The 13673-nt window shown below is 34.7% G+C and overlaps 1 non-coding gene across 1 annotated transcript; it reads left to right on the top strand.

The window, feature by feature from the left end:
* The first annotated feature begins 215 nt into the window (after nt 1-215).
* Nucleotides 216-379, top strand: LOC119252058 (U1 spliceosomal RNA). The gene has a single exon (XR_005126714.1). It is a non-coding gene; the product is annotated as a U1 spliceosomal RNA (small nuclear RNA).
* The last annotated feature ends 13294 nt before the right edge of the window (nt 380-13673 follow it).

The following is a 13673-nucleotide window of genomic DNA, read 5'->3' on the forward strand; positions in this document are numbered from 1 at the left end:
TTCATATCCTGAGCATGAGATTGCATTATAATTTTACAATTGTTGTCACTGGGGGAAGCTGAGTAAAGGGTACAAAGGACCTCTGTATTATTGACATTGATATGGCTGGCTATTTTAAAAACAGCATTTTTATATCAATGACACCGATGTTATATAAAAGCTCTTAGATCAGATAAAGACTGAGTTTCCAGTCTACACTGAAAAGGCTTAAATGAATTCTTTCCTGTCAGAGGAGATACCGAGATCACTAAGGTGGTTTTCCCAGGGCCACATTCACCTATTGCACTCCGGATGTGCTGACCCCTACAATTTCCCTAAATGTTAGAAACTTGACTGCATGATTTGTGGTAGCAAGGGACTACATTCTTGTTTCCCCCAAAGATAAAGAAAAGGAAAAAAGAAAAAAAAAATGAAATGAAGCACAGTCACTGGTAGTCAAAAGCAGATGATATTGATGATTCCAACACATGCATACACACACAACACACATACGCCAGCATTTCAGTGGAAAAGTGGTCAAATCTGATTAAGTGTGAAAGGCAAAATTGATAGTGAACACTGTTTTTACTTTTTATTTCCTCTTCCTAAACTACAGAGGACAAGTGAACCAATATCTTGTGTCATAAGGCTTTAGACTAGTAAAAGGGGAAAAGGAAATAGCAAGCATTATATTTTGCACATTTTAAATAATAGCGATACATTCCCTTGTCTATGGGTATAAAATCTGGTGGAAAAGCAGTCATGGATCTCCGGTGTCTAGGAGGTTTCTGGTTGTGTAGTGTGTGGAGTGTGAGGCAAATATGCAAAGCAAAGAATCTCTGTTTTCTGCATTTGGCTGTCTGCAAGAACTCTCTGGTGGGAGCTCAGACAAATGCTTCCAGGAAAGAAAGCAGCATAGATTTTTCTAATTAAAGGAGCCCCTTGTTTTAGGAAGCATATCAATGAAGCCCTTGGTTTGAATTCTATTTGAACAACTACCTTGTAATTTGGAATGCTCATCAGGAACTACGTGCCATTAAGCAGCACGATGTGACTTTGTAAAGGATTCATTTTAGAAATTACATTCCATTCTCTACTTGTCTTTTCCAGGAGGATAACCCAATATTTAGGGGGTGAAATTACTTTGCTCTTGGATTCTGATCCTTAATTTATTATTAGGTGTGAGTACAATTTCCCTTTCTTATTTTTTGCCTTCCTAAGAAGATTTGGAAATACACTTAAAGATTCCTAGATCTTCTAATTAAACTTTTAATTCTGTGATTCAAGGCAATTTTTGCTAATTATTAGAAAGAGAACAGGTTTAAGTACAATTAGGAACTTAGCAAAATGCCTCTTTAACTCATTGTAACTGACTCCAAGTAAAACATGATATTATAACACACCCACTGGAATATTTTTGACACATGCTCACCAGCACACCTACAGTCAGACCCAAACATGCTTTTGTACTCATCCTCAAAATCAGATGTATCATTTCCTGATTCTCTTTTTTTGTACAGGGTTAGCAGATAGTAAAAGTATCTTAAGCAAACCTTTTCTATGAGAATACAGAAAATCAGAAAAAAAAAAAAAAACAGTTTTTCAAGTAATCATTTCTTATTCTTGTGTTGACCTAGACAGCTAATTCTATTTCTGCTTACCTACATCCCTACTCCAGTCTAATCATGTACAGAAAATCAGCATTAATTATGTACATTTAATATTATTGAGAATATATTGTATTTTAAGACTTTGCTGAGATACATATAGAATATGAATATAGAAAAATATTAGTATTAGATCATATTTGCCCTCCAAGTAGCCTTCAGTCTTAGAAACAGGTCAATCTGCTCTATCATAGCAATAATTAGGAGTTGGGAGATGAAAGGGTCAGGCCTCATAATTCTCATTTCCTTGGGCTATGTACTCAGTACACCGCCCTGTGGTTACATAGAACCAGTTTCTCTTCTGCACAACTTACTAAATTCCTTGCAACCCACAAATATAATGATACTGATATAAGAATACTAGCCTTATAAGCACAGGTTATGTGATTGTGTAGGAAAAATATCATTTCACTAAAACCTCCTGAATCCCCAGAAATTATTTTAAATAATTATTACTAATGAAATATATAAAACTGAAATACATCTTCCTGATTCTATTGCAAATGATTATAAGTAATTTTTTTAATTCAGAATTCAGTTTCTTGGAAAATTCTCAAATTTATCTTTGACATTTCTAATACAACAAAGTAATCTATCATCTGCAATAAAATAAAAGAGCAGGGGGTAAGACTATCATTTGTTATACAGTTTGAATATTTGATAAAATTAATGACTAGTTTATTATCCCCTAATCTACATGAAAAGCCTTAAGAGCAAACAAAGCTGTACATAGATGTAAGCAATGAGAATGTATTTTGAGTAGCTCAACAGCAGTAGCTATAAGAATTCAATTATTCTTTATCTTCTCTGTTTATTTCCATTTGAAGTAAAATAATTTTTATTCATCCTTTTATTCCCAAGTGAAGTGAACTATAGGATGGTGTATTTATATCTTCTGTACTACTGATTTTAATCCTGGCATCATGGGCTTACCACTCTTTGGGAAAAGAGGAGGAGGAGATGCTAAAATAAGTGGGTAACTTGCTTGAATGGCAATATATTCAATATAATTACTGCATTAAAAAAACAAATGTTAAAAATAAAGTTTGCAAAATAAGTATGCTAAAGTAGAATTAGAAAACAACATGGCCTAAAGATGTGAATCAAACACAAATCCATAACAGTGGTATGGATAAGAGCATAGAATGACAGCATATAGTTATATGTATGAATATGTATCACACCAAGATATACAACATATACACCATATAAGCCAAAATATATAATTTCCTTGAACAAAATGAGAGTGAACAACAAGGAAGAATGTAAGATTCAGGTGCACAGTGACTCAACTCAGAAAAGTACTAAGAAGAACTAGGATAATAGCTTACCAGTACCAGTAGGTGATAAGCAATTGATTTAGAGGAGAAAAAAAAGCATTCTAAGATGAACTTTTACAATATAACAATGCCACATATTATACGACTGGAGATTAAGAAGACTTTAGCATATGATAAAGCATCTTATTTGAAAGATCATCTTATTTGAAAGATCAACTTCTTGTGTTGCCCAAGGCAGAGATGTAGGCATGATGGGATGAGTGCCAATGATTTCTTAGGCTGAATGTTGAGAGCAAAATGAATGGTGTGGTCTTGCTGTAATGCAGGGTTGTTTTTTTTTTTAATTTATTTTATTTATTTATGCATACAAGAGCTGGGGTGCAGGCCAGAGGTGCAGGTGTGAGAGGACTCACCAGAGATAGTGTGGGGAGCTGAACACGTGGATATATTGAAATACACTGCTGAGGGGAGCAGCAGACAAAACAGGAGAGGTCTGTTGCACCATGTGGGTTAGCTCCCTGGCAGGGAATTGGAACTAAGCTGTGTGGTTGACGATAGCTTGATAGCTCTGAGACTTAACCCCTGCACCAGGAGGGAGGCCTAGATATGGTTTTTAATCTTCCCATATCATCTTCTTGATGATGATGTTAGTGTCAATGTCTTCACCCACTACTTCTCCCTCTTGCTCTTCCTCTCACTTCCATTCTTTCCCCCTGCCATTCTCTTCCTCCCTCTCCACTCTCTGCTCCTATTCTTCCTCCACTCATCACCTTCTTTCTTCTAAATTATTTAATAATTTAAATCTTCAGTTTTTACTCCAAACACATGAGTCTAGTATCAGTATGTGGTCATTCCCTCAAACATGTCCTCTATTCTGATTCCTTAGCTTTATTATTATTTTTAACATTTAATAAACTTGATTTTTAGTTTTACAAATTAATTACAAAATTACAACAGAAGTTTCCCCCTATATATGCTGGCCTACCCAGTTCTTCACATCTCAGGTCACCTTGACTCTGAAAGTTTTCTAAGTCTCCTCTGAGTGCCAGAATAGGCTCAGACCTACTGAGAGCCAAAGAAGCCCTTGATGAAGGAGACTTAGATCAGTAGCATGATCTAACTGGAGATTTTAGGGCACCATTCTCTAGGTGAGCCATCTGTGCTGAAAACTTTGTCTTGGACAAGTTGTTTCTGTGGAAAACCCATGCCACTAATAACAATGTTTTCTGTCAATCTGCCAGAATGTTTTTTGACCCTACAAAACTCACAGTGTTCTAGTTTCAATCTTGCTTGCCTGGTATCTGTAACCCAGCTCTGAATATTTCTGGTTTCTACATACCCACTGTGCTTTGCTTCTTCTCACTGGACATACACAGTCCTTTTGTCTTCAGTTTATATTAGATTTTGTGTCACACAGAATGATCCATCAAAGATGTTGAAATCCTGATCCCCAAGACTTATGATTATGTTACCTTATGTGTTATTATTATTATTTTTTAATTTTTATTTTATTTTTATTTTTTATTTTTTTTATAGACGCATGTTTTATTTATTTATTTGTTTGTTTGTTTGTTTGTTTTGTTTATACATGCACTGGGTACAGTCAGAAGCGCGGGAGGGTGAGAGAATTCACCAGAGCCAGAGCGGGGAGCAGAGCAGGCAGAAGGACCGAAGTACACTGCTGAGGAGAGCAACGGGCGGCAGGAGAGGTCTGCGTGCCATGTGGGACCCTCCTCAGGTGGCCGGGGAGCAGCCGGGGATCGAACCGGCGCTGCAGAGGCCGTGGGCAGCTTCGCAACCCAGCGCTCAACCGCTGCGCCACCGGGGAGGCCCTGTGTTATTATTATTTTTAAGGTTTAATAAACATGGTTTTTAGTTTTACAAAATTATAACAGACTAGTGTCCCCCTAACTTTTGTTCACCTGGAAACTTAGAATATGAGCTTTGGGAGTAGGGTTTTTGCAGACATAATTAATTGATATGAGGTCACACTGAATTTATGTGAGTCCTATCCAGTACCTGGTAACCTATTGGATCAAATATGAAGAAGCAATATGGCACATTAAGGATTCAAACTCTTTATCTTTGTTTTTAGTTTTCAGTCCCACATTTCCCTCTTTAGCTATTCAACTTAAGGCAGTAGTTAATCTCTATAACTCAGTTCTGTCTGATGTAAAATCAGTATTATAATAATAGTATCTAATGCCTCCCAGGTGCTTTTTATAAGTACCCAAAACTCTGCACCTGAGTTTCATGTGTGGCTATAACCGCATTACAAAAGAAGATGACTTTATTAAACAATTTATTGACTTTTTGAGCATATCACTTAATGTGATTTTATTTTCTTTACATTCTTGTTTTTATTGAATATTCAATAACCAACACATACTAATATAACTTTTACAGTTATATTAAAATATAGGTTTCATTATCCTCAATTTATAGTTAAGAAAAATCAAGACTTAATAGTTAAATTAGCTGCAGATAATTACACAATTAATAAAAAAAACTTCAATAATGAGGTCTAGGTTTACCTTGCACCAAACTTCTGATCTTGCCATATTTTCATATTCATATTTTCTTAGAAAAATTTTGGTAACTGGTAGATTTCTTAGGCATGTGTTGTGTATACATTCATATGTTGTAAATTCACAGAAGGTTGGATTATTTCACATACTCCTCCAGGTACTCCCTCCCTCATCTAGTGCCATTCTAATTTTACAGGAGATGATCACTAAATCCTCAACAAATAGAATTGCAAAACACTTATTTGTGACTATTTATGTTCTCAAGCGTAATGATACTTCTCTGATAAGGCCCTTATGCATATCTTCTAAAATAAATTTTATGTGGACTTGTTACTTGTTACATATTTTGAATTTGAAACTCAATATTTTCCACTAAAGTTTTGTGACAGTCATTCTGCATCCAGCACAAGGTTATTTTGGAACTAATTAAGTGTAGTTGTGAACTGTGCAAATGGGGTAATAATTTTGCCAAAATCAGTGATCCTTAGAACATCATTTCTGACTTTGCAAATATTCTTTTATTTTTGACTATTCCATTTTTTTTTTCCAGCTTTGATCTAAATAACATTGTTTCCAAGGATGAGACAGTGTGACTACAAGTAAGTGATTTGAAGATTAATGAATTCTCTTTCCTACTGATCAAATCTCTTGCTAAAATGGGATTCAAGGATTATTTTCATTTTTAAAGTAAACTAAACCCAGGTTATTTGCAACAACGACCATGACAATAACACAAATCTCAATTGTACGTAATGTGAAATCTTAAAATCTCATCTTATTAATTGAAAACCAAAATCACTTGAAGAAGAGATTTAAGGATTAATTTTAAATCAGCTTTTAATCTGTTTTTTCATTTTTCATTATGGTGCAGTGAAAATTTATAATGAAAAATACAGTCCTTAACCTTTAATAATTTTTCTTATTTCAATATATTTAATCCCATGAAATCAAAGGTTCTCTATACCAGAGAAACAGGCTAGAATACAGGCATTTGCTGCCAAATACTTTCTAAACCATATAGTAAACAAATAAATGTTTAAAACATATCAAATTCAAGACAGTGCTATTGACAAACAATTGTGCATTGATGCATTATGGAATAAAATAACTGAGTTTGATACTAGACTTGGCCTATCCAGCTTGGGCACTTGTGCATGTTTAAAATGTGCAAGTCATACTATTGAATACAAATTTCATCATGACTTTTCATACTCTCAAACGCACTACGAGCAATATAAAATACAAACATGTTTATTCTAAAGAACCTAATTTTTCCTTGTCTGGTTAGTATTGCATGGAAATATTTAACTGAAGTATGTAGCATATTTAAATTTACTTAAGACTTAATAATCTGAGAAATCATAGCACTGACAAAACCAACTGCTTGCAGTGCTGAGACAATATGGCCATTACCTAAGTGATAGACAGGCAGGAAAATAATCCTACCCAAACCTTCTTCATCATCCTTCTACGATTATCTGCCAGTTCATGAGAACAAGGCCACTGATGAAAATCAAATTAAGGTGCTGCTTTTTTATTCACAAGGCTATTGCTTCAAATAATCTCCTGGTGCCATCATAACTTGAGAAATATAGAATGCAGGCTTTAAAAATTCTCTAAATGAGATATCTAAGTACTGGTACTTGCAATGGATCTGAGGGGGATAAAGAGTTTTTGAAGAATTAAGCTTGGTCTGTAAAAAGCAATTCCATACTTGAAGCCCCGGCTTTACCTAAAATGTGTTGCAATGTGACTTATTATAAGAGAAGTGTGCGTCCTCATGAAAGGTCTACTCTCAACAAATAACTACAGTAGCCACTGAGGTTAAGTGATAATGGAAAATATCCCAGAAGTCAACACCCAGGGTTACTGATAAAAATAGATGAGGAAATTCCATTCTTACCCAATAACTGAACCAGGGCCTGCCAGCTAAGCTGTCCAGTGAACTCATTCCATTCTCATGGATTTTGTAATTATTGTTGATCAGTCATTCCTGGGTTGTTAGGAGTTGGCGCCTCAACTCTGTCCGAGGTTCCCAAAGACTACACGGAGCCAGAGATGCAAAAGCAAAAAGGCTTTATTGCTAGCTTAAGCTAGGGTCCGACTCTCCTGGTGTACTGGTAGAGCAGTCTCATCAGGTTGAGAGAGGACCCCCCCCCCCAGAGCAACCAGCTGTTTTTGTACTTTGTTGACAGGATACGGGGACTTTTCACACCTGAGGCAGGGTCCACCCTGACTGGATAGCTCTCATGGTGCCAGCTAGGTTTCGTTTTTCCTTATGTTGTGGTTTCTGCCCAGAAACGAAACCTAGCTGTGCCCTTTTGAGATGGCAGTTATTTCTCAAAATGGCTGCAGTCTTGCTCATCTTACAGGGTCATTTTCCCTTTTCTGAATGTGAATCACTTTCACTGTGCTAATCTACTTCTTATTCCATTGTTGTAACTGGCTGTGAGGGAGACTAACAAAGTGTTCTTATTTTATAATTTGTCATGAAAGCCATGTACACACCTGATGGAGAGGTCTGTGCATCACCCTGGCCTTTAAAGGAGACATAGTAACTAAGTGGTCCTTGATAGTAGCCTCTTTGATAATGGAGAATGAATATGTTCTATGTTTATATGAAAATACAGAGTGAAATAGAAAGCACAGAGTGGTATACAAAGTACAGAGTTAGATTTCCAGAGCGTGGCAGAGAAAACCTGTCCTTCCTCTTTGTTTTCTTATTCCCTTTCACATTAGATAATCCTTGATTTTTTTTTTTAAGATTTATTTATTTATTTATACAAGCACTGAGTACAGTCAGAAGTGTGGGAGGGTGAGAGAATTCACCAGAGCCAGAGCAGGGAACAGGACAGGCAGACCGACGAAATACACTACTGAGGGGAGCAGCGGGCGCGGCGGGAGAGGTCCATTGCGCCATGTGGGACCCTCGCCGGTGGCCGGAGATCGATTCGGTGGTGCAGAGGCTGCGGACAGCTTCACAGCCCAGTGCTCAATGGCTGCGCCACCAGGGGAGGCCCAGATAATCCTTGATTTTCAACTGGACACATGGTTACCAAAAACACAGATTAATTTTGCATTGTCCTTTGTAGTGAGTTGAAACTAATAGCCTAAATTCTTGTGCATGGAAAGTGAGAGGACATGTATGTGCATGGTACAGTAGACAAGTAAAATGAGGTAAATTAACTCCCTTCCCCTCTCTTCCAGTCTGCTGCAACACTCTAGGGTTGAGAAGTCTGCAAGTTAGGAGTCTACATCTGCAGAACACCCCATGGACAACAATTTACATACCAATTCTGAAATGGTAAGATAATTTTCTGTTATTGAATTTGAACTCTCTTTTGATATGTACTTGTGGGAATGCCTACATCCCATATAATGCATGAGGTAAAGGGGGAAGGAGTGAAGTGAAAGAAATATATGAAGAAAAATGGCAATCATAAAGTCTTTTAACTTTATTTTAAAAAATTAAAATTTTTCAATATTTAGTAGAAATTGTCATGATTGTGCTCAAAAAAAAAAAAAGTAATTATAATATGGATGGATGGATTAGGTGGTCCAAGGTAATTGATTGAAAGCATAATGAGTCATAATTGCTCAGGCTAAATTAAAAAAAAACTTGTAGATTTTAGCTTTAGAATCAAGAAAAGAATTCAGATGTTTGTAAGTAAGAAAACAAATCTCTATGATTGATTACAAAATTGGATGTAATCCTTGGGAACCTCAGCAGTTTGTCTTTTGCTTTGTTCTTCTCTGGAACATTATTAAGTATTTCTGTGTTGTATGTGTTTTTGTTACAATTTCAACTCCTTCAACACAAATGTTACTTGGTTATTTGGAGGTGTGAATCCTCACTCTTAGCATTCAGAGTTTCTCATGTCTTTGCCTACTTTACCCTCCTGGAATTACTCTTGACTTCCCAGTCTCCTATCCTCAATGTATATTGAAAACATGCATCCTTGCACATGTAGCCATATGTACTCGTTCTTGAAATATTCATATTTCTTTTTGATGAGCCATGGAGGTAAATTTCTCAGAGCTATGCCAGTGCTTAAGATATTACATTGTATACATTGGTTTAAGTTTTTGCTTCTTTAAGTTTTTAAAGTCAGAAACAATATTCAAGTGTTAGTTAATACATCATCATTGAGAAAAATGCAAAGCATACAAAGCAAAATTGTAATCATTATCTTCTTTTTGCCAAGTTCAATATTTTATTTCTTCTATTGTTTGTATGTACTTTTTTTATATTTATATTCCACAGATAAGTGAAACATCCAAAAATCTATCTTTTACTTTTTGGCTGATTTCACTCAACATAAACACCTTAAGGTCCATCCATTTTGTCCCAAATGTCACTGTTTCATTTTTCATGGCTGTATAGTATTCCATTTAACATACACCCCCACATTTTCTCTATTCGTCTGTTGAAGGGCGTTTGGATTGCTTCCTTGATTTGGCAATTGTAGGCAGTGCTTTTGTTACAAAAGTGTATTTAGAACTTTTAATATTAGGTCCATCATGTTATTTAGACAAATATCTAGTAGCAGTATTTATTGCTGGGTTATACAGTATTTCCATTTCCATTTTCTTGAGAAATCTCCATACCATTTCCCACAGGGACTGCATCAGCTTTCATTCCCACCAACAGTAGAGGAGAGTTCCTTTTTCACCACAACCTCATCAACATTTGTTAACTCCGTTCTTTTTTTGTATGGACCATTCTCACAGGACCATTCTCACATTTCAATGTGGTTTATGTTGAATATTATTTTTTCACATGTCTGTATATCACTTGATTATCTTCTTTAGAAAAGTGACTATTGAGGACTCTGCCCATTTTTCAATTGGGTCATTTCTTTGTTTTTTTGTTGTTGTTGGATTATTTAAGCACATTGTAAATTTTGGAGATTCACTCCTTATCAGATGTATAATATGCAAATATATTTCGCATTCTGTAGATTGCTATTTTGTTTTCATGATAGTTTCTTTTGATGTAGAAAATGTTTTAAGCTTGATATACACTCATTTATTTATTTTTGCTTTTGTTTCCCCTGTTGTTGGGGTTGTATTCCCAAATGCATCTTTGTGGTAAATATCCTATACTGTGCCCCTATATTTTCTTTCAAGTACTTTGTGGTTGGGGTTCTTATAACAAATATTTAATCCATTTTGAATTAATTTTTGTATATGGAGTTAAATATGTATCTTGCTTTATTTTGTGTGAGCTTATTTTTTAAAAATATTCTTACCATTAAATACTTTAAAATATTTCATCCTACTGTGAACATTTTTTCTCTTTTAGATTTTGTGACACTGTTTCATCAAAGATTTTCTCCTACTTCTCTTAACACATTTTCCTCTTTTCTTCTTAAACATTCTTCCTTCTTTTCCTTGTACTTCTATCACAACTGCTCAACCCTGAAGGGGTTATTATTATCTATTTCTATTTAAGTTAGACTTGGTAGTATGTGTTTTTCAAAGTATTTGTACATGTCATCTACGTTGCTAAATTTATTGTCATAAATTTGTATATACTATTATTCCCTTATAACCCTTTAAATATGTGTAGGATTATACAGTGATGTCTCCTCTCTCATTTTTGATATTGATAATACGTATCTTTTCTCTTTTTTTCCTGCTTAGAAGTCTGGCTAGAATTTACCTCAACTAAAGACAGTAGTTAAATATCAATTCTCAGTGGGACAATACTGGAGGATAATTCTACATAATTACTCAGTTTCCCCACAAAAAATTGAGACTGGCTACTCAATATTCCTAGTTCATATTTTATTATTCTTTCTTGCTTCTCTATTTTATTTTTTCTAAGACCTTACTTGTGGTTGCATCTTGACTGGAATTTAAGGAACCATAAATAAGATAAAGTTCAAAACCAATATAAAAAAAATCAAGTATAAAATAACACCAGGAGAAAACAGAAGAAAACCACCATCTCCCGAAATATCAAAATTAGCAAAACACAATTATTTACAAAATATTTATATGTTATACTCATATCACTATCCAAGATGAGAGTAATTTCCCCCAAGAATAAACCTTTTGGATAATAAAATACAAAATATTAGACAGAAATAATAATAGCATTATCAGAGTCTCATAAACTTGGATAGTGTTAAGCACTGAAGTGTGGAGACTTAGTGACCATTGCCTAAAAACACTTCATACCTCTAATAAGATTGTGTCTAGGTCATCTATTTTCTGTGAAAGTTTGTAGTATATGAAATTTAGGTATTACATAACTTACACTTTTAAATCTTGGTTCTTTCATTTTACTTTTGAAGACACTGTGGCCCATAGAAGTTTTGTAACTGATCTATATTTAGTTGTGACCTATCCATAAATGACAAGGAACATCAGGAATACAACTGGGAATGGGATTTATAAGTTCTAATTTCCAAGTCAAATTACTCGTACATTATCATACAGTATTTCTGTTGAAGTGATCAAGGAAGTTTAATACTTTATAGTATTCAAGAAAGGATCTGCAGGGCCTTCCCGGTGGCACAGAGGGTTGAGTGCAACACTGTGAAGCTGTCCACGGCCCCTGCAGCATGGGTTCAATTATTGGCTGGCCGGGGAGATACACACATGATGTGGCAGATCTCTCCTGTCTTGCCGCTGCTCCCCTCAGCAGTGTATTTTGGTCCTTCTGCCTGTTCTGCTCCCCACTCTGTCTCTGGTGAATCCTCTCACCCTCCCAAGCCTCCGGCCTGTGCCCCAGCTCTTGTATAAAAAAAAAATAATAATAATAATAAATCCTTAAAAAAAAGGATTTACATTTAGTTTACTTGGAGACCATGAGAATTTACACATAAATTACATGTAGTGAGAATAGACAGCAGTAGTCTATATTTTAATTCAGAAGAATAAACCCCACATGTTTAGACTATTAATGGTGAATTGGTTCATCTAAGCCTTTGCTGCTTCATTTTTTTTTTAATTTTGTTCAAGGAAATGTAAACTTCAGAATTCAAATTAATAATGACATCTTAAGTGGATGAGACTAGGGAATAGTGAATAAAATGGTAAGGCAGAAGATGAGAAATGTTTATTTCTTAAAACAAGGCTGAATATAATAATTGTTAGAGAAAGTATGTTGTAGCTCTTTGGGGGAATGAACATAAAGCTTTCCTAAAAAAAAAAAATAAATAACCAGCTAGATATCTTCATCTTTCTTTTTACCACAATATGCAATACTAGTTCCCTAGGGATACTTGCTTCTACCAACTTCCGATTTTTTATTACGATGTCAGAAAAAAATGAGTCTTCTGTAAGCTGAATATTTACATAAGACTGTAGTTTACCATTAAAAACTGTATTAAAATTTTGCTTATAACTTGTAGAAATTTACCTGTTACTTGTTCTGGATTGGTCTTATTTTACTGTACACATTGCAATATCTTCAAAATATAAGAAAAAATTGATTTTAAATTAAGATACAAAATATAATAACTTGTAGGAATGTTTTGAATATTTTGAAAAGAGATGGTCTCAATCCCCGATAATCTCAAAAGGAAACAATACATAGAAAAGAGTAAGCTGTTTCAGTTTACTGACAGCCTGATTTACAACAGAAATTTTAACATTTCTTCCCTCAAAATGCATTCAAAACCAAAGCAGCTTAAAAGAATAAATTCATTTCCATAAACTGTGGTTTACAAGTAGACTACATTCATCAGTTCAGGGTTTGTTACATTCTTTAAATGAACAGAGAAAGCAAGAATATGACCATATTAATTTGCTACCATTGCAGATTATAGTATCAGACTAACTGCATGAAAGAAAGCTTGATTCTGCCACTTTCACTAAATAGGATAGCTCAAACCTGTATTTGCAAGAACAAACCTGTCCAATTGACACTCATATTTTTGAGACATTTCAATGTCAACATGTACAATATTGTAAATTTTCAAAATAAACATAGGTTTTAAATATAAATACCTACATATAATTATGCATATTTCCTTAGTCTTCACTAAAAGCACAGCGAAACCTTAATTATCAAATTGTAATGAATTTATCATGTTTTGGAATTAAAATGGCTAAACACAATTCACCATTAAAATATGTCAGAGCTACTTGGGAAAATTTTACCATTTTTACTGTAATAATAGATAAAAATAGATTCTGGGGTAAAAGAATGTTTAAGGTGAGGCTTGGGTTTTTTGTTGCCCCCAGGAAGTAAACAAACACATACT

The sequence above is a fragment of the Talpa occidentalis genome, unplaced genomic scaffold, assembly GCF_014898055.3.
Source record: "Talpa occidentalis isolate TD23 unplaced genomic scaffold, MPIMG_talOcc4v2.1, whole genome shotgun sequence".
NCBI classification, from domain to species: Eukaryota; Metazoa; Chordata; class Mammalia; order Eulipotyphla; family Talpidae; genus Talpa; species Talpa occidentalis.